Below are 22,296 nucleotides of genomic sequence, written 5' to 3'. Positions count from 1 at the left end.
ATCTTTAAAGACCATCCAGTCCAACCCCCTGCAGTCAGCAGGTACATCCCCAACCAGAGCAGGTTGCTCAGAGCTCCAAACAGCCTGGCCTGCAATGGCTCCAGGGATGGGGCATCTCCTACCTCTCCAGGCAACCTAGGACAGAGTCTCAACACCCTCAGCACAAAAAATTCTTCCTTCTGTCTCTCTCTTTTAGTTTCAAACCATCACCCCTTGTCCTGTCACAACAGGCCCTGCTAAAAAGTCTGTCCCCATCCTTCTTACCCCTTAGAGTACTGAAAGGCCACAAGAAGGTCTCCTTGCAGCCTTCTTTTCTCTGAGTTGAACAACCCTAACTATTCCCCTGTCCTTTCTGACAGCCTGTAGCTATCCATACTCCTAGATTCATAGAATGGTTTAGGTTGGAAGGGACCTTAAAGATCATCCAGTTCCAACCCCACTGCCATGAGCAGGGACACCTTCCACCAGCCCAGGTTGCTCAAGGCTTCCTCCAACCTGCCCTGAACAGCTCCAGGCAGGAGGCATCCAAGACCTTCCTGGGCAACCTGCTCCAGTGTCTCACCACCCTCACTCTAAAGAATATTCCAGTCATGGGATTCATCCCATCAGGCTTGAGGAGTGGCAGCTGGGTCACAACTCTCCAGCAGCATGGTGACTTCCAACTCCTTTTCTTTGATTCCCCAGTGGGTTGGAGAATAGGAAAGGTGTTGGCTGAGCAGGTCAGTAGCCCAGCATGAAAAGAAGAGCAGGCTGAGGGGTGACCTCATTGCTGTCTACCACTACCTGAAGGGAGGTTGTAGCCAGGTGGGGGTTGGTCTCTTCTCCCAGGCAACCAGCAACAGAACGAGGGGACACAGTCCCAAGTTGTGCCAGGGGAGGTATGGGATGGAGATTAGGAGGAAGTTCTTCACAGAGAGAGATTTGCCATTGGAATGTGCTGCCCAGGGAGGTGATGGAGTCACCATCCCTGGAGATGTTCAAGAAAAGCCTGGATGAAGCACTTAGTGTCATGGTCTAGGTGATTGGGTAGGGCTGGGTGATAGGTTGGACTTTGATGATCTTGGAGGTGTCCTCCAACCTGGTTGATTCTATGATTCTACGAAAAGGGATGATGATGAGGAGGATGGAAGTAGCATTTCTTGGAGCAGGAACAGCCCTGTGTCCTCTGGAAATGGCATCTGCTTTGTTCTCCCAGTGCTTCTAGTGTCTGGTGGTCTCCACAACGCTGGACATCACCCTGTGAATCCTGGTGGATCTCTCAGCCCTAATTCAATAGTCTGCTTTGGCCAGGCTAAAGCCAAGCTGTCTTCTGCCTTATCTTCTCCAGCTCCCTCCTTGATTTCTTCTTTGAGTTGTCCCTTCAATTTTCCTGCAGCCCAGCCCCATCTTCTCATGTTAACATAGAATCATTAAGGTTGGAAGAGACCTTTAAGACCATGAAGTCTAACCATAAATCATCAACTCCAACCATCATCAGAGGTTCCAGCCAAGAGAAGCTGATTGCAGAGCCCAGAACACAAAACATAAAAAAAAAAAAAAAGAAGAGAGAAAGTAATGAAATCTTGGGTTTGATTGCATGAAATGAGAAGAAAAATCTCTTCTCCAGGCCAATCAGGGTGGTGTGGTGGCTGCAGAGGGGGGCTGGGAGGGGAGATCCAGCCCAGATTCATGCTTAGCCCTGGTGACTGCAACATCCGTCAGTGCTGAAGACAATCTGTGTCTCATTAATCATCTGCTGTAAACAGAGGGAGGCTGGCTGGAACAGAGTGGTGTCACTGGATGAATGGCCTGCAGTTGGAAAATAAACATTTCCAGCTCAGCCCTGGGGTTTATTTTTGCTGAATGCCTTCCCCACGTCTGGGCCTTGGGCTAGCAGCAGGCGACCCCTGCCCCAAAGCCATCCCTGCAGCCTGAGCTGCTGGTGCTGGGTGAGAAATGCACCAGAGAGAAGTGCAAGATAAATTTTGAAGCAGACCAATCTGTCCTAGAACCATGGAACTGTTGAGGGTGGAAGATACCATCAAGTCCAACTGCTCACCCGGAGCTCACAATCTCAGCAGTATTAAACCACTGCCACTAAACCACATCACTCAGCACCACAGCCACTCAGCTTTTCAACACCTCCAGGAATGGTGACTCCACCACCTCCCTGGGCAGCCTGTTCCACTGCCTGAGAACCATTTCTGTGAAGAAGTTTTTCCTAATGTCCATCCTGAACCTCCCCTGCTGCAGCTTGAGGCCATTTCCTCTTGTCCTGGGTGCTTTCACATCTTAGCTCTAAGCTCAGGGGTTTCTCCTGACCCATAGGGTTGTGGATGGGGTTCTTATGTTTGCTAACTGGGTGGGAATTCATAGAATCATTCAGCCTGGAAGAGACCTCTAAGATCATCAAGTGCAGTAATGTGCAGTGTGGTTGGGCTTGCAGGGTTGATGCATCTCCTCCTCTTGAGGAGGGCAGAGTGAGACTGGAGATTAGGAAGAAATTCATTCCAGTGAGGGTAGGGAGACACTGGAAGAGGTTGACCAGGGAGGCTGTGGATTTCCCCTCCCTGGAGGTGTTCAGAACCAGGCTGGATGAGGCCTTGAGCAACCTGGGCTGGTGGGAGGTGTCCCTGCCCATGGCAGGGGGGTTGGACCTGGCGGATCTCTAAGGTCCCTTCCAAGCCAAACCATTCTATACTCCTATGACATGTTGAAAGCTGCCTCAGTGCTTACAGCTCCAGTTTGGCACGTGGCCCCTCCTGTGTATCTGCTCCCACACCAGGAAGAGTGAATTCCATTAGCAGTGATGTGTTGGGCCTCACATGGGGAGAAGAAAACAAGCACCCCCCAGCTACACTCAACTGGAAAACAAATGACATAACCTGGGCTGGCTTTTCATCTGCCTTCTGACTTGGTGGACCATCCAGCTTGGAACAGCCATTCCTGAGGATGGGCTGCTGCAGACTGCTTGTGAAGGGGCAAAAAAAATTCCACTAAATTAAATTACTTGAGCTGGAAAAATAAACTCTTGCCACAGCTTGGAGCAGATGCCTGCCTGATGCCTCCCCAGCTCAGCATGAGGTGCTGTCATGCAGCAGGAGGACTTGCTCCCATCCAGGCTGCTCCATGCCAAGCCAAGGAAAGGCAGATGTGTGTCAAACCCCCCTCCCTGCTCCACAGCACTGTCCCCTGGTGTGTCCCTCAGTGCTGAATAACCAAAGCTTCAAGAGGAAGGGGCAGCAGCCCTCTGCCTTTTGGAGTGCCAGCACCCTGGCATGAAGCCACCCCTGGGTGTGAGCCAAGGGCTGGAGCAGCTCTGTCTGACCCCTTTTTGTGGCTCCTTTGTCTCTGGTCTCCAAACTAATGCTTTTTGTCCCCAACACTATGTTGCCTGCTACCCTTGTCCCCCTTGGTCAAGGGAGAGCTGTCAGGACAGGACAAGAGGCTATTCTCTTAGGGAACAGTGGGGGATCTTGTAATGGGGTGGCTGGCCCTCAGCCATCACCATCCTCCACACCTAGGTCATGTCTGGGTGCTGGCATTTATGGGGGCCAGGCTGCATCAGGCACCACAAGTGAATTACACAGAGAGAGAGGGTGGGAAGATGGGGTCAGTGCTGGGGGATCCTTGCAGAGGGGTCCTGGGCTCAGGAATAGAATTGTTTCAGTTGGAAAAGGCCTGTGAGATCCTCAAGTCTAACCATCAACCTAACACCATCATGGCTATTGAACCACATCCCAAAGTGCCATGGTCACACCCTGAGCACAACCAGTGTTGGATGTGGAGCTTTTAACCCCCTGGGCTGGTGGCCTGTGGCTGGGAGTAGAGATCACAGAATGGCAGGAGTTGGATGGACCTCTGGAGACCATTGAGTCCAACCTCCCCATTGTGCTCCTTCCCACTGGACCCTTCCTTCTCCAGCAGCTCTGTGAGCCCAGGAGCAGACAGAGCAGGGAGGGTTAAGGGATGAAGACCTTTCCAGCTCCCTTTGCAGTGTCCCCCTTGCACCCCATGGCTGAGAGACCCACAGCCCCACCTGCTGATGCTTGCAGCAGGAGCTGTTTGCTTTGCAAGAGGCTTTGTGTGCAGAGCCAAGGGCCAGTTTTTCTCAGCCCACCTTGTAAACTTCTCCAGCCTCTGCTCTCTTCATGCCCAGCAGCTTCCTGGGCTGCCAGCATGGCCAAATCTTTTCATCCCCAGGTGCTATTTCCATGCCTGACCTCCCCATGGGGGGAGATGGTGTGTGGGTGGGATGCTTGTAGGGCTGGAGAGACCAACCACCATCATCCTGTCTCCTCACAATCCCATCCCATGTGGCTGCTGTCACTGCAGCCCTGGCTCTGTGAGGGATTCCCCTTGATGGGAATCTTCTGCATAGGTGATGAGCTCCATCTGAAGGGCTCCACAGCAGTCACAGCACAGTGACAGCCAGGAGATGGCAGCCAGGGAGAGCAGTGGGGGTCTTCCTGAAGCCAGTGGGCACCAAGAGCCTGGGGAGGATACAGGAGGAGGTGGGGATGCCCACGAGCTGCTTTGAGCAATGCAGAAAGAAAAGAGGGGGGCAAAAATCAGGGCTGTGGCCCAGTCCAGGCAGGGATGGTGGTTGTCTCCATCCACACAGACCTTTTCCTCCATGAAATGCTATCTGAAAGAAAGAACATCTGCATGTTATGTGGCTCCAAGCCCAAAAGGAAACATGTCTCTGGGAAAGGGGGAGCTGAGTGAGGAACTGGTAGCTCCAGGCTGGTTAATGACCTCCCAGTGGCCTGGGGCTGTCAGACCTTTGGGTTAGTGCTGGGCTCTGTGGAGGAGAGAGTGAGTCCCTGCCTGAGGGAGGGCCTGGGTCAGAGCTAGGAAGCAACGTGCAGGGTGGCAGCTGATGGGCAGCCCTGGCAAACCTCTGCTGGTATTCTTCCTTCTCATGGGCAGCTCCTCTGGGGAGTTTTACCTTCCAGCCTTCCTCTGCACCACAGGAAGCCCAAGCAGAAGCTTCCCCAAGGGTGGCTGACTTTCCAGAGCTGCTTTGCAGGGCATTTCTCCTCGATGTCTCCAGAGCTCTTCTCCCTGTCTGAGCAGTCGTGGGGCAGGGACAGTGCAGACCCAGGTCACCCCAGGGAGCATTCCCACCCCTCGGCAGCAATAAAGCTGTCGGCAGCGGCGCGGCTGATGCTGGAGATGCACTTAGGGGAGGCTGAACTACAGGCTCAGCCCAGCTTCCCTTCCCTCCATCAGCACCAGCATGTGCCAGGAGACAGCTCTGGCTCTTCTCCCACCAACGAAGCAGTCAGCCATCAGCCAAGATGTCTGGTGAGGAGGAAGAGCCTGTCTGCCAAGGGGAAGCCCTCCACAAACCCCCTCTGCTTGCTCTGGCTTCCTCCCGGTGTTCTCCTAGCCTGAGGCTCCAGCTGGGTCTTGGTGGTCGTAGAGGAGATCAACAGCCCCAATCCAAACCTGTGGCAACATCTCACCTCATCCTTGCTTTGGAGAAACTGAGGCAGAAGAGACCCAGATCCTAGCATCAGGTCCTTTGGTCTCCCCTGAGGGCTGCCTAGAAGTAGAAAGCAGAAAGGTTTAAAGAAAGGAATAAGGAATTTCCATCCTGTCAGGAATTCAGGAAATTTAGAGGTTTGGAATTCAGGAAATTTAGAGGTTTAGAATTCCACCTAGAAAGAAATATTTGCAAGAAGAAATATTTCCTTTTGTCTTTATAAATGAGAGAGGAATAAGGGCAGGAGCCCTCCCAAAACACAACTCTCCCCTAATCCTCAGTAGGTGTTTTCATCAAGCTGAAACCTGCCTGCACACTGCTGTCTGGCAAACCTCTGCTCAGCTGGAAAAACACTGCCTAGCTCTCCTTCCCTTCAAGTTATCTCCCTAGACCTCATACAAAGTCTTATTTATTCACTCCCTTCTCAGATGGTCTCTGCTTCTCCATCTCTAGGCATCCACAAATCATGATTTGTCTCTCCAGCACAACATGAAGGACTTTCTTTTTAATCTCAGTTTTGTTGCTCCTGTTCCTTGTGTGGTTTGAATCACCCTTGGATGGCTCTGAGCTTCTTCTCAGCGAGCCTCAGAGCTAGAAACTTCTTTTATTCTCTGGCATTTAAGATGGTAATGAAATTATTCAGCCCCAACACATGAAATTGAGCAACCATGAGAATGGTTGGGTTGGAAGGGACCTTTAAAGGTCATCTAGTCCAAGCCCCCTGCAGTCAGCAGGGACATCCCTGACTCAAGCAGGTTGCTCAGAGCCCCATCAAGCCTTACCTTGAATGTCTCCAGGGGTGGAACCTCCACCACCTCCTTGGGCAACCTGTCCCAGTGTTCCACCACCATAGCTTTGCATTTATCAGCCCTGCCATAGGGCTGCCTACATGTAGGGTTATGGAACTCCCTGAAAGGAGATTGGAGTGAGGTGGGGCTTGGGCTATCTTCTCCCTAGTGTCAGCTGATAGGATGAGAGGAAATGGCCTCCAGCTGCACCAGGGGAAGTTTAGGTTGAATACTAGGAACGACTTCTTTGCTGCAGGAGTGGTCAGGGATTGGAACAGGCTGCCCAGGGAGGTGGTGGAGTCATCAGTGTTCAAGAAATGTGTGGACACTGCACATGGGACATGGTTTGATGGCCGTGGTGGTGTTAGGTTGATGGCTGGACTGGATGATCTTAGAGAGCTCTTCCAAGTGAAACAATTCTATGATTCTAGCAGCAGCAAGAATTTGGTGCTACCCCAGAACTATGAGCAGGTGAGCTTTGGGGGCTGTTGTGGCTGTCTCCTCTAGTCTTAAGCACCCTGGAGGCACTTGGAGTACATGCAGGCTGAGTTTTAGCAGCAATCCTGCCTGTGCCTTTGGTTTGGGAAGAGTATAGGATGAAAAAGCAGCCTGGAGATGATGCACACATGCAGTCTATAATGCTCCTGGGAAGTGAATAAAGGGATGGAGACAGCCATGTGCAGGGAAGCTGCTCCCTGCCTCCCATCCTGGGACACTGGGGTGGTCATCTGGGACCTTTCTGCTTCAGTCTCTGTCTCCTGTGCTATTTCTGTTCATCCTGGCACCCGGGGAAAGCAGGGGTCAGGAGAAGCTCTGTCCCTTCCCAGTGTTAGCAGGGGGACAGGGAGGTATTTCTGAGCTTAGCTGGGCTCATTGGAAGCTCCAGTCTGACTTTCTCACGGGAAGAGCAGACTTGGCCCCTCCAACTAGACCCAGACCTCCAAATTACCCCCTGCCTGTGTGTATTTGTTCATGTCCAATCTCCCTGACATCTCTTCCCCTATGGCAAACCCTGCCCTGGCCAAGCCCCTGCTGTCCATCCCCATGGCCTCGAGTACCAGAGGGCTGGGGTGCAGGCACTCCAAGGTGGGTTAGCAGAAGGGGGAGGTCCAAGAGCATGCTGCAGGCTGTGTGATTTCACATTTCCCTTTCAAGGCTGAGGGTCTGCTCGTTCAGTGGGCAGCCCAGTGATCCCAGCAGCCCCCAAGGGCAGCTGACAGCTCAAGTGGAAATAGATATGGTCCCCATCCCACCCTCGTGTTGTTGTTGGCAGGAGGGCTCGGAGGGGCTGTCGAGAGCACAAAATTGTTCTCATCTGAGTAAACAGCAGCAGCTGCTGCCAGCAGCTCCAGTGCCCCAGCACAGCACTCACGTGGCTGGCCAGTTTCCCCAGGCTGGATGGCTGGTTTGACTGGCAGCTCACAAAGATTTGGCTCCCTTTAGTGGATGTTTTGTTGCCTGTCCTGCTTCCAGGTGATGGAGTTGGGTCCCTCGAGCATTGCCCTTCTCCGTGGATCACTGCTCAATACAGGGACGGTTTCTAGAGGCCAGATGATGGGAGATCAGGAGCTCAAAGTAGGAGGAGGTGGTGTGCTCATGGTGCTGGAGTGAAAATGCTGCAGCAGCACAAGTTTTGCCTTTTAGACCCATTTGCAGCTGTGTGCTGTGTTGGCTTCACCTCAGGTTAATCAGTGTCTCTCTGCAGGCTCACGAGGTGGCTGCTGACTCTCCTGGAGGTGATGGACAGTATCCTGCAGAACCAGCTACACCCTGCTGAGCCCACACTAGGTAATAACCTCTCTTTCTCCACACACTGTCACTTCTGAACCCTTTCTGTGTCACAAACCCCAGGTCACATCCTGCCCATGAGACCCGCTCTGTGGAGCCTCAGCTGGGGGATGCGGTGTGGCACATGTCATCTTCATGGAGCTAAACCCATCTGATAAAACAGCTTGTGCTGCTCAGGAGCAGCAGATAAAGCTGTGCCTTCCCCCTCTCCTTCCCCCCAAGAGTGCTCTGCAGGGAGGCCTTAGGTTTTCCCAGGGCTGCAGAACGTGACGGCGCTGCGAGCTGGGCGATCCTGGCAGATGTGCTAACTCTGTGTCACCCAGCCAACCCAAACAGCACCAAGTGACCCAGGAATGTATATTGTGTTCCATCTCCTGCTCACAAATGCAGACCCTGGAGCTGCTGCCTGCTGGGTGTCTGCTGCAGAGGAATTTCTCTGCCCTGAGCAGGGGGTGGCTCCAGCTCTGGACGATCCTCTTGGTTGTTTGGGGAGGAAAACATCTTCTTGGCCAGATAACAGAGCACAGCGATGTGAACATCACCAGTATGAGATGGGGTTGTCTCCATCAGTTCTGGCTGTGCTCAGCCATGCTTGGGTTTGTTTCATGGTGGCTGTTTTAATGAGGAACCTTCCCTAGCAAGCCTGAACCTGGCTGTGACTCAAACCAGCCCTTACACCCCGTTTAAGAGAGTCTCGTATAGCTTCGCTCTGTTCCTAATTGCCCTGAAGCAAGCCAAAGCCCACCTGCTTCCTACCACCCACAGGTTCTCCTGGTGAACTGTGCAGGTTTAAACTCACCTTTTATTGCCACCATCTCCTGTAAGGCATTTCCAAAGTGTCTGACCACAAAACTTTCTCAAACCTCCCCAAAGAGAGATCCTTGAGCTCTCGGGGCACGACGGATGTCTGTCCTGTTCCAACATCTCCACCTTTCTGGGTTCCTCTTGGCATCAAGAGTCCCTTCCAACCCCTAGCATTCTGTGATTCTGTGTGAGAGGGCTAAGAAAGGTCACAAAGCTACTTAAATCACGAGTGGTTTTCCCTCCTTTAGACCACAGTGCCCTGCACAGCTCACATGCCCCATTGGTGGGAGGGAATGGCACCCAGGTGCCTCTTTCACTGCTCACTCACTATTTGGTGATTAAAAATCCAGGGGAACTGGGGGCACTCACTCCTCGGCCTTGGGGAGAGCAGGAGGCTTATAAAAGCTCTGAGTGCTGCAGGAATTATGAGGCAATTAAAAAATCACACCAGAGCTGGGACCATGTCAATAAATCCAGGAGGAACTGATGTCAGCTCCATGCAGGATGTGGGGACCAATGCCTCTGCCCTCTCTGCCCGACACTGAACCCCTGGGGGTGGTGGTGTTGAAGCCTCTCACTTCCCACTGTGATATACATGGAAATGCAGGAGAAAGAAAAGATTTGGGGGCTGGGTGGGCTTCTCCTTGGTGGTGTCACCTAAGCTGGAGCCCTCCCCCCAAACGCAAATCCTGTGTGAGCCCAGGCTGTGGGTGTTTAATGAACATGAGATGAATAACCACCAAAAAAGGCAAAAAATTAATATGAAAGAGGTGAGGAGGGATCCCAAGTCACTGCTTTGGGGTGTAAGAGGCATGGGGAAAGAGCATTTTTGAGGTCATAAATATTAAACCCAGACAAGCTGGTTGTTAGTAATCTAGAATTTTATGAGGACTCAGCTGGGGTTTCCTGACCTGACAAGAACAAGGAGAGAGGAATCAGCTGGGATCGGCAGGAGTCGATCTGCAGTGGTTTTCACTCATTGCAGTGCCAAGCTTTTCCAGGTCTGGGTCTTTCCAAGAGCAAGGGCTGAGGTGCTCAGAGGAGGCTGTGGTTCAAGATCATCATGCTGGTGTTGGGCTGCTGCTCTTAGGTGTAAGTGATTTCTCGTGCAAAGCACTTGAGTTAAAGTGTGTGGTGCCGGGGAACGAAGCCTGAGCTCTGCTTGCTCTTAGGAAAGTCCCAGAGAAACCTCCTCTGGCTCTTAGGCCATGGAGAGAACATTTCCCAACATCCTCTGACCAGTTCTAAACAGGAGGAGGCAGAAAAAAGGAGGAGTGTTTTTGCAGTCTGTCCTTGCCAAGCTCCCATTCAGCAGGTTTGCTTAGCTCTGGTCGTTTATTTACTTGTCTGCACTGGAGTGCTGGCTGGGTGGGAGTAATGCAAAAGTGGTTCTTAGATGAGGACTCAGAATAAAGCCCAGTCTCCAACCCCCTGCCAGAGCAGGACCACCTAGAGTACAGGACTGCAAGTGGGTGGATTCGTATTGGATGTCAGGAAGAAGTTCTTCACCATGGGGTGAGACACTGGAAGAGGTTTACCCAGGGATGGCGGAAGCCTCATCCTTGGAGGTTTTTGCAGCCAGGCTGGATGTGAGCAACCTGATCTAGTGTGAGGTGTCCCTGCCCATGGCAGGGGGGTTGGAACTGGATGATCCCTGAGGTCCCTTCCAACCCTGACAATTCTATAGGAGTTTTCTTGGTGGGACCTGCTGCCACCCACATCTGTCTCCACCCCATAGCAGCAGTCCCTGTGGAAAGCAATAAGGATACAGATGTTGTAGATGCTATAGATGCCTTAGAGCTGCCTTCCAGTACCTGAAGGGATACTACAGCAAGGCTGGAGAGGGACTTCTCCTAAGGGTTTCTAGCAACAGGACACAAGAGGGAATGGTCTGAGGCTGAGAGCAGGGTTAGGATCTTAGGAAGAAGTTCTTCAGTATGAGAGTGGTGAGACACTGGTGTAGGTTGTCCAGGGAGGTTGTGGATGCCTCCTTCATGGGGGTGTTCAAGGCCAGGTTGGATGAGGCCTTGAGCAATCAAGCCTAGTTGAGAGGCATCCCTGCCCATGGAGGGAAGGATGGAGTGGATGATCTCTGAGGTCCCTTCTAACTTAAGCCATTCCATGTTGGGAAGGCAATGCCAGCAGCTGTGCTCAGCTCTTCTCCCAGGCTTTGGCCCTGGTAGGAATTAAAGCCCTGGCTTTGCAAGCCCTACCAAGCAGGTTCATAGCCCCATGTAACTGCTCACCTGTTGAAAGGCTGAGAGACCTGGGGCTCTTTAGCTTGAAGAAGAGGAGGCTGAGGGGGCCATCCTTTCAATGCTTACCAGTATCTAAGGGGTGGGTGTCAGGAAGCTGGGGCCAGACTCTCCTCAGTGGTCCCAGTGGCAGGACAAGAGGTAATAGGCACAGACTTGAACATGGGGAGTTCCATCTAAACATGAGAAGGAAATTCTTTACTTCAAGGGTGAGTGGAACAGACTGCCCCGAGAGGTGATGGAGTCTCCAGCTCTGGATGCTTTTAAGGCCTGCCTGGATGTGTTCCTCTGTGGCCTTCTGTAGGTGAACCTGCCTTGGAAGGGGCTGTTGGACTCAGTGATCTTCAGACATCCCTTCCAATCCCTACCATTCTGTGGTTCTGTGATTCTGTATCCCTACCACCCACAACACAGCAAAGCACCCCTGGGGCAGGCAGCAGGGTAGGGAGGATTTCCCCTGATCAGTGCTCCCAGAACAATCTCTGCCTTGATTAATACATTTTTTTTTCCTGTTCCCATCTCAGTAGAACCCATCTGAAAGGCAAGCTGTGATGTTATCCTTGAGGGAAACTCAGGGTTTCACCTGTTTCCAGGGGCTGTATGAAAATGCAAGACCTTAATGAGAAAGATATGACCAAGGCTAAGGAACCCAGCCTTGCTGCTTTCTTTCCTGATTGATTTTCATCCTGGCTTATGGCATCATCATGGATGCTTTGTTCCTTGGATTTTAGTGATCATTACTAATGCCTGCAGTGCTTTCTGGATATGCAAGCCAAAGGTTTGGGATTTAACAGCTTCCTGGTGGAAAAAGTGACTTTCTTCCAAATCTAAGGGCTTTGCAAACCTGACACCTTGTTTCTGATATCTCCTTTTCACTTCATTTCCAGCACTTTGTTCTGTTCTCGTGGAGGAAATCCATTTGCCAGTGAAAAGAATTGTTGCAGGTCATTTGCCTTGCTTTAAAGTGAGATTTTTATGTTCAGATACATATTTAAAGCTGAAAAACCTGCTTTTAACAAATAATTAGATACCAGAAGGAAATATTCCTGCCTCATCAAGAAAGAACAACTGGGTGCTGCCCAAATGGGGCTCTGCAGCTACTTGTAGCTGAAACAGAAGGTGCTGGGAACTCCTGTTAGTGCCAAGCTGTGCCCAAATTGGCCAAGCACCCCCAGAGATTTGCCATGTCTCCCTTCTCACCCAAAGTCTGGGAAGCTCAGAGGATGAGGATACCCAGAAGTGCAGCAGCTGGGAGTACCTAGAAGCTCAGGAGATGGGGGTGACCAGGAGCACAGGAGATGGGGGTGACCAGGAGCACAGGAGATGGAGGTGACCAGAAGCTCAGGAGATGGAGGTGACCAGGAGCTCAGGAGATGGAGGTGACCAGAAGCTCAGGAGATGGAGGTGACCAGAAGCTCAGGAGATGGGGGTGACCAGGAGCTCAGGAGATGGGGATGACCAGGAGCTCAGGAGATGGGGGTGACCAGGAGCACAGGAGATGGAGGTGACCAGAAGCTCAGGAGATGGAGGTGACCAGAAGCTCAGGAGATGGAGGTGACCAGGAGCACAGGAGATGGAGGTGACCAGGAGCACAGGAGATGGAGGTGACCAGAAGCTCAGGAGATGGAGGTGACCAGGAGCAGCTCAAAAGGAGGCTCCAGTTTCTGCATTGTGCTCACAGCAGAGGCTCCTGCCCATGAACACATCACAGCTGCTTTTCTCTCCCTTGTGATGGATCCCAGATGATTGCACAGCCTGAGCAGCACAGTCCCTGCTGGTAGATCACACACTGGAGCTGTTGCAGGCTGCATGTGGGGTTTGTGGCTTCCCTTCCCCTCTCTTCATTTCCAAAGTCCATGGTTTTTAATGAATCATCCTCTAGCCCTCAGCTGAGCCTTGCCATTTTAACTTTAACTAGCTAATTTCTTATTTTGCTGATAAACCAGACTTTGAATTCCTCCCAAGATCAAGGGTTGGGGCCAGCAACATCACGAAGGAGACTGCTAATGATGATGCATCACATGCCAAGGGGAGCAGCACTGAGCCTGTTCCCCTTGCATCAGCACTTACAGGCAGAGCACTTGGGTTGGTGGGAGGGAAGAGCTGAGGCTCCCAGCAGATAGAACTGAGGTTTGTCATTGGAAACAACTCAACAAGAAGCTCAGGACAAAGCTTTCAGTGGTGGGGAAAGGGTAAAGGGGACATGGACCCCAACGGCAGGAAAACGCTGGGGTCCCCACCTGCTTCATGGAATCACAGAGTTGTTTGGGGTGGAAAAGACCTCCAGGATCATCCACTCCAATCATCAACCCAACACTACCATGGCCACTAAACCCTGTCCCAGAGTGCTATGTCCACACCTTTCTTGAACACCTCCAGGGATGGTGACTCCACCACCTCCCTGGGCAGCCTGTTCCAATGCCTGACCACTCTTGCAGCAAAGAAATTGTTCCTAATCTCCAACCTAACCCTCCCCTGACACAGTTTCAGGCCATTTCCTCTCCTTCTATCATCTGATACTAGGGAGAAGAGACCAACCCCACCTCACTACAACCTCCTTGCAGGGACTTGTGGACAGCAATGAGGTCTCCCCTCAGCCTCCTCTTCTCTTATCCTATATCAGTGCAAAGAACTTCTTAAGGCTTTGTTCCTGACTTCACTTCAAATTTCTACTCTTGCACTATCCAAAGAGACCCAAATCCACCCAAGGGTGGGCCTGAAGGGTGAACCAAAGCACAGAGAGAACCTGCTACACCCTCTGGTTGTTTCTCTTATTCTTCTTTGCCACCACCCTGTCAGGACATAAATTTTGTTTTCCTTGGCAGCTCCAGGCAAATGTGGTACATGGTCAGATCCATCATGGCCTGAACCCTGTTCTCCCAGCCAGTGCTTGAGCTCCTCTCCCAGTATCACTGTTGACTTTGGCCAACTGCTCCCACGGCTGGGCTGCTCTGTAGGATCTGCTCCACCCTCCTCCTCCTCAGAGCCCAGACCAGTTCCCACCCCATTGCACAGACAGGGGTCTCAAAGTCATGTTTCTGCAGGATGAATCCCACAAAGACCAAGGCAGCACATAGCACAGGTCACCTTTATCAGGAGCAGGACCAACCCAGCTCAGCTGGAGCAGCTTTCTGGGGGGGGGTTGCACCCAGTTGGCTTTACTGGTATGAGGTGGGAGGTTGGAGGAATCCTCCTTGAGACATGGCATGTGTTAACAGCCTGTGGAAAGAATGGATTAATCAAGGTGAGATGCAGTCTTGATGAGAGCAGCTGAGAGGCTTGGTCAGGAGCCATGAGGTGTGGGGGTGGGGTTGTGGTTACCAGCCCCACTCTCCCTCTGCTAATGCCTGGTACTGGGCAGCCCAGCCTTTCACCCTGCTCTGCCTTTGGGTCAGCTCTGAGCCCCCCAGCCTGACTCATCCTCCCAACTTAGCCAAAACAAACCAATCCCTTCATCCCCAGCACCCTCTGCAGAAGCTCCCTGGTGCTGGATGGTGTCAGCACATCTCTGATCTGGCTTGGCCCTGCAGACCACAAATTCCTGCTTGTTTGTGATGGGGGTAGGTGAAGGAAGGAGATCTTCTTGGTGCCCCTCTGCTCAGGAGGCAGCTCCCTGTGTTCCACATCAGGCAGTTTGTCATGATGGAAAATGCCTGCTGCTTGCCCAGCTGGGTCTGGAGATCAGCCAGGGTCCATCCATGCCTCTGTAAGAAGGTGAGGTGGGAAGGCACAGTGAAGATGCACTCAGGGCTTTGCTGTCTTCATGGGAATTTGTCTTGTTTTCCCTTTCCTTTTTTTTTTTTCTTTCCTTTTTTGGGGGCTACTTTAACCCCCAAGGAGGCCACATTTTGTCTTTTACAGTTCAGAAAGGTGGATGGCTGTGAGCTGATGGCATCACAGAATCAGAGTTGTTTCAGTTAGAAAAGACCTCTAAGATCACCCAGCCCAAGGATCAACCTAAGGCCACCAGTGTCATGCATTTATCCTGTCCTTGCTGCCTGCTTCCCAAAGCCACCAGTGCAAGGAGCACCAGCACCTGCCCTTCTGTGGCTTTTTCAGAAGACTACTTTGGCTGGCAAAGTCTGGGACCACCTCAGAGGTGAGCTGTGCACCTCCTTGATGAATCATCTTGGCAGGGACACTGGCAGCATCCTCTCTGTGGTATTTGCAGGGCTGACCCAGCTTGGTGAGCACTGCCTTCCCTCCCACCCCACCATCACTTCATGATTGAACTCCCAGGGTGAGTCCCTTAAAGAGGGGGAGAGCTTGGTCATGCTTCTGCTGACGGATGGATGTGTGTTTACCTTGGCTCTCCCCACCTCCTGGCCACTGGATAGCTATCTGAGTGAGGAATTCATCTGCACAAGGACCCCCAAATCATGAGGGCAGGAGGGAAGCATCTATTATAGCTGCTTGGCAGGAGGGAGAAGGAATAACAGAGAGGAGACAGGCAGTGGTTGCACATCAAAGCTGGACCTCTGCTTTCCTAGCCTCTATCCTAGATTTCATCTGGCCATGGTGAAACTGCAGGGCCAGGGAGTGGGCTCTGCACTGGGGAGAGACCAGCTCATGGCTCTGCCTGGGAGGAGAAGGGAATTTCTTCATTCCAGCTATGCTGGAATTTATTTCCTTCCTTTCTTCCTTGCCTGCTCAGACAGGGATGATTCTTTCATGGGATGGAATCACTGGACATGCTCTGGGTCCAGGCCAGCACACCCCTGCAGGGCAATGTCACAGGGTGCTTTGTGATGCCCAGGCTTGACTTCCCCCACTTCCATTCATCTTTGGTGCCAGGCTCCTGTGCTGAGCTGGCAGCTTCCAGCAGCAGAGAGAAAGGAAGAGATGAGACTTGTGGTCTCGTCCCATGGCATCTCCTTGTGCCTCCATGGATTCATAGAATGCTTTGGGGTGGAAAGGAGCTTAAAGGTTATCTAGTTCCAACTCCCCTGCCATTGGTAGGGACATCTTTCACCAGACCAGATTGCTCAAGACCCTGTCCAACCCACCCTTGAACACCTTGGGAGCCTGCAGGGATCCTATGATGGTGCAGGATGGAAAAGCCCTGTGAGAAAGCTCTCCTACAAGGTTTCCTTGTGATGGAAACAGGCAGGTTAGTCTGGACCCAAGTCCTTCTTCTCCTAAATCACCCAGGACACACTTACTGTGTTCAGTTCTGGAGCCTCTGTTGCAAGAGGGATATGGACATGCTGGAAGGTGTCCAGAGAAGGGCCACAAGGATGAGCAGAGGGCTGGAGCACCTCTCCTATGAGGACAGACTGAAAGAGTTGGGGTTGTTCAGTCTGGAGAAGAGAAGGCTCCAAGGTGACCTTCTTGTGGCCTTCCAGTATCTGAAGGCGGCTCCAAAAAAGCTGGGGAGGGACTTTTTAGGCTATCAGGGAGTGACAGGACCAGGGGGAATGGAATAAAGCTGGAAGTGGGGAGATTCAGACTGGAAGTGAGGAAGAAGTTCTTCCCCATGAGAGTGGTGAGAGCCTGGAATGGGATGCCCAGGGAAGTGGTTGAGGTCCCATCCCTGGAGGTATTTAAGGCCAGGCTGGATGAGGCTCTGGCCAGCCTGCTGTGGTGTGAGGTGTCCCTGCCCATGGCAGGGGGGTTGGAACTGGCTGAGCCTTGTGGTCCCTTCCAGCCCTGACTGATTCTATGATTCTACTTGCCCTCTCCTTTTGCAGGGTTAAGTGATCGAGTCCAGACCAGGAGGTTCACAGAGTGGGGGACCATGGACTTTGCATCCCACCACTAGGGTCTGTGAGGCACTAGCAGCTCTGGGGAAATCTCTCTGGCAGCTGAAGCCCAAATTCCCCTCAGTACCAGCAGGGTGGGTTTGGGATGTTTTTGGCTCAGGATATAGGTGTGGTTTCTGATGGAAAGCTGGGTGAAAAGAGTCCAGGACAGGGATGCAGGGCCAACCATCCATGCATGGGTAGGTCCCAAAGGTAGGCACTGCAAAGAGCTCTGGACCCCTGTTTCTGGTTGAGTGCTCTGAAAACAAGCCCCTGTTTTGTATCTAAACCCAAGGAACCCCAAAGGATGCCAGCATCCCAAGTGCATCCAAGAGGTGTGAGGAACAGCCTCTTGCCTTGGTTTCTCCCAGGCTACATGTCCCCAGGGCAGGCTGTGGGACAGCCAGGGCTGTCTGAGAGAGCAAACCCCTCCATCATCTCCACTTGTCCCCGTGCAGAGCAGCCATCAGGAAGGTCAGCAGGTCCACTTGGATCTCCTGGAGGCCTCTTGGGTGGAAAAGCAGAAGGTAAAAATGCTAAAAAGGGGGTCAGGTTTCTTCTTCCCCACATCCTCCAAGCTTTCAAAGCCTTCTCCCCAAAGGAGACCTCTTGCCAGCGTTGTGCAATGCTGGCTCACGGTTTCCTTGAACTTTAGTCCTCCTTTAACCTCTGCCACAGTAACCTCCAGGGGAAGGAATGTTGCTGATTCCCAGTTTAACCCACCATCAAATCAAACCCTTTCAGCTCCATCCCAGGCCATTGTTCTGTGTCTTGTCACCCATGTAGTCCCCAGGGCACGTGGATCAGCAAGTGGTCCTCTGCTGGAGCCAACTGTTGTGTCTGCCAGATGTGGTTGTAAAATCAGCATTGTCCCCATCACTTCTTGTCCCACAAACACTCACTCTGAGCTTCCAGCTCTTTGTTTGTTTGCTTGTTTTGGCAAGAAGGAAAAAAAAAAAAACAAAACCAAGAGCCAGTTTGAGGTTTAATTACTCAGCGTCCTGCATCCTCGTGGCTCCGACTGGAAAAGCCATTCCCTGCTTCCTTCCCTTATCAGTGAGCTTGGTGGTTCATGTGGGACAGGCAGTTGGGAGGCAGAAGGCACAGTCCATGTGGTCAGCATTATTGTTGCAGTTATTAATAGCCAGACTCTTGGGCAATGCTTCTGGGCCATGCTAGATGCAGGGATCGTGGATTTTGGGAGCTCTGGGGGGCTCTGGGTGCCTGCTTCCTCCAGCTGAGGGAGGTTCAGCAAAGTAACTCCCTTCCCACAGGGTGTCAAGCTGAAGGGCAGTGTAAACCCCCAGACACCAGATCAGGCAGAGATGGAAAATTCCCACCTTTATGGAAAATCAGGAGCAGGAGGGCAGAAAGCAGAGGAGCTTCACACAGGCAAGGAGGGTGAGCATGTCTCCTCCAGATTACAGCCATCCAGACCTCCCATCTCTCACCCCAGCCTTCACAATCCTCTTTTCCTTGGAAATTCCAGTATGTGCTAATCTCAGCTGGCTCTTTCCTGGAAGAAACCTTTGCTGTCCCACCCTCTCACTGCCCTTCACCACCCCAAAGTGCTTCTTCCAGAGCTGCCTCCAGTCCTGCCAGCTCTTCCAAGACCTCTCAAGATCATCTGTTTCATATGAGGCCAGTTGCCTGCAGCCCAGTGTCCAACTCAGCTGGAGCTGGATGGGGTTTAGCAGCAGGGGATGTGATACTGGGCATTAGGACTGGGATCTGGTTGGGGTTTTCTTCCCCTCTTATTTTTTTTTGTTTTGCTCAAATCCAGATTTATTAACCCCCACGGGGTCAAGTTATCTCTGTGTGCTTGTGGGCATCAGTAAAACTCTGTTTGTATTTGAGTTGAAGGATTTACAAGGGGCCAGGGAAGACCAGTGTGGTATTAAGGACCTTAATTTAACTGCCAGGCCAGTGTGGATACAGGATCCCTGCTCTGAGAGCACCCTTGAGAAGGTAAAGCTATTCCTGGTCTCTCTCCAGGGCTTGGAGACTTTCACCATTTTCACCATTTTCCACCATTTTCAACTTTAAGGTCTCAGGATGTGAGGCAAAGTCATCAAAGTGAGGCAAAATCATCAAAGTGAGGCAAAGTCATCAAAGTGAGGCAAAATCATCAAAGTGAGGCAAAATCATCAAAGTGAGGCAAAGTCATCAAAGTGAGGCAAAATCATCTCCATTATGCAAAGAGCCTTCCCAGACATGTCCTTAGCTGGAGAAATCCTGGTTCCTCTCACTGGTTTTGAATCCTACAGGCACCCTTGCAGAGTGGAATGGCCTGAAATTGTGCCAGGGGAGGTTGAGGCTGGAGATTAGGAAGAATTTCTTTGCTACAAGAGTGGAGCAGGCTGTCCAGGGAGGTGATGGAGTCCCCATCCCTGGAGGTGTGCAATAAACCTGTGGGCATGGAACTCTGGGACATGGCTTAGTGGCCATGGTGGTGTTGGGTTGATGGTTGGTCTTGATGATCCTAGAGGTCTTTTCCAGCTGAAACTGGGAGTAAAATATGATCCAATCACTCTATAAGGAGTAGATTTAGGTGGCTTTCCTTGTTCAGATTGTGTGGCTTTGTGTTAGACATTCAACTGTGGTGTCCATGTTCTGCAGACACGTCCAGAAAAAGGGAATTGGGCTTGGAGGGAAAGCATCAGCAGAAAGGAAAGCAAAGGGTCCTACAACCTTCCCTCTGTAGGTCAGAATTAAGTCATCCCCTTCCTCCCCAAGCCAGGAGCCACCACACTGCAGCCCTTGTCTGCAGGCAGGGCAGGAGACCCACCAGAGCGTGGTACCACCGGCTGGGGATGGCCCTTGTGGTCCAGACAACGGCCAGGGAGCATGAATGGAAAATGATCTCCTGTGTTGGGCTGACAAGCAGCTCTCTGTTCCCTGGGGAAGGTCCCAGCTCCTGGGTGAATGGAGCTCTCCCACCCCAGGCAATCCCTGCTTTGATCTTCATTGCTCTTTCTTACAGCTCCTGAGTAACTGAGTGCAGTAAAACAAAAAGAGAGGAGAGGGAAAATGTGCTTTTACAGCTTTATTTACAGCTTGCTTTTCAGAATTCCCCTATGAAGGCTGCTCTGAGATCACAGCAAGGAAAGAGAGAGGAGAGAGGCCCTTTGCTTGCACAAGGCCATCAGATGATGCTTGCACAAGACCTGAAACCATCTCAGCCACCTCTTGGAGTGGAAAAAGCACAAATTCAGTCTGAATATATAGAACAATCAGAGAGCTCCATGAAAGGAGGCTGGAGAGAGGTGGGGATTGGTCTCTTCTCCCTAGTATCAGGTGATAAAATGAGGGGAAATGGTCTGAAATTGTGCCAGAGGAGGCTTAGGCTGTAGACCAGGAAACAATTTCTTTGCTGCAAGAGTGGTCAGGCATTGGAACTGCCCAGGGAGGTGGTGGAGTCTCCATCTCTGGAGACTTTCAAGGTCCACCTAGATGTGTTCCTGTGTGTGACCTTCTCTAGGTGAACCTGCCTTGGCAGGGGAGTTGGAATAGATGATCTCCAGAGGTCCCTCCCAACCCCTACCTACCATTCTGTGATTCTGTGAAAAGTGCCAGGAGGAAGGGGCTGGGGATGAAGGAGATCTGAGTCCTCTTCCACCCAGCCCCTCTTGCCCACTATGTTATTCCAGTTTGCACACTGGTGCAGTGTGGCTGCCCAGAGCTGGGGTCACCATGGTTTGGAGAAAGGAAGGGACACACACAGAGGACTTTTGCATTACTAAATATGTGACTTGTCAGATTCATTTTCTCTGTGTTTCTACTTTTTTTTTCCCCCCTCCTTTAAGTGCACTTTTAAGGAATGTCCAATCTTTAGCCCAAAAGGAATTTTATCCAAAGAATTTATGAGCAACTTAAAAAGAGAAGGCAGTGAGGAGAAACTGAAAGCCAGATGTAGCTGCAGCTTTTGATGGCTTTTAGTTCAGTTTCAGATTGTGCAGGGGCTCTGACTGGGAACTGTTGGATTTCTGCAGTGTCTCTAATGGGGTAGTGAAGCAAGCATGAACTTTTGATCACTTATTTCTTGGTCTCCTGCCCATCTCCAAGAGGGAATATCTGACCAGCTCATTAAACCCGTGCTTCTAGATGCTAGTGTAAGGAAGAGAGCAGCAGGAATCAGTGGAAGTGCTGTGAAATCCCGGATTTGGGAGCTGCAAAACACCCCAAGCACTGCAGGGACCTGCTCCTTTTGAAGGCACATCCTGGGGTCTTGGCTTCAGAGAAAGAAATTCTTTGAAATCAACAGGTAAGCAACACCTCCTGTGTTGTACTTCAATAGATAGCCCTGCTCTAGCATGGACTGACCTGCAAACACAAGCAAGGCTTTGCTTAGGAGGGGAAGATCAAGACAGCTGTGGGTCGAGGAGGAAATTCAGTGGCCATGGTGGTGTTCTAGGGGCTGTGGTGGTGATCTTAGAGGTCTTTTCCAACCAAAACTATTCTATGATTCTGTGATTCTGAAAGGTGGAATGCTCACAGCAGGGACAAGTGGCTTTTGAGGAGGAAGGCAAAGCAGAAAACCACCCCCTAGTAAATGGAGTGAGCTCCTGCAACACAAACAAGCTGTCAAGTGCTCCTCTGAGGAGCACATCCTTGGCTAAACCTCTGTCAACAAGAATGGGGATAGAGGATGAGGCTGAGAGATGCTCAAGGCACAATATTTGGGCTTAAGTTGTGCCAGGAGACATTTAGGTTGGAGATTAGGAACAATTTCTTTGCCACAAGAGTGGTGAAGGATTGGAAGAGGCTGCCCAGGGAGGTGGTGGAGTCACCACACCTGGAGGTGGCCATGGCACATTGGGGACATGGTTTGGTGGTCATGGTGGTGTTGGGTTGATAGTCTTAGAGGTCTTTTCTAACCTTAATATTTCTAAAATCTTCTTAAACTGGGAGGTGAATCCCTGGGGCTGCTGCAAGGATTAAACAGAAGACTGAGGCTAAAGCAGGGGAGAGGAGACTTGCACAACTTCCTCCTGAACTGATCATTAAGATGTGAGCACCTTCTTGACTTAGCATCCTCTGCTGCCCCTTCTCCTTTGCTTTGGAGGGGAATGTGCCACCTTGGCAGTGTCCTTGGCTAATGGGGGGGGGGGGTGTTGATGGCCAAGTTGGAGGAGAAAAGCCTCCTCCTCTCTCCCCTGCCCTTGTATTCTGCCAGATTGTTATTAAGAAATAAGGCTCTGCCTTTTTATCATTCCTCTGAGCATCTGTCTGATGTCATTCTGTCTGGCAACCAAGCCATCAAAAGGACCTCCCCTGGGAGTCATTTCTCCAACAAACAGCCAGCAAGAAATAGTAATAATAATAATAATAATAATAATAATAATACCCCCATTAAATATAATAAAATGTTCAAAAAACCCCAACAAAACCTCACAGCCCCTCCCTGATAAATGAAAAGGCAGCACAACCTAGACTCCAAACTCAGAAAC

The sequence above is a fragment of the Indicator indicator genome, chromosome 34 (genome assembly GCF_027791375.1).
Source record: "Indicator indicator isolate 239-I01 chromosome 34, UM_Iind_1.1, whole genome shotgun sequence".
NCBI lineage: Eukaryota > Metazoa > Chordata > Aves > Piciformes > Indicatoridae > Indicator > Indicator indicator.
The sequence above is the reverse complement of the archived record's forward strand: the minus strand, read 5'-3'. Positions refer to the sequence as shown.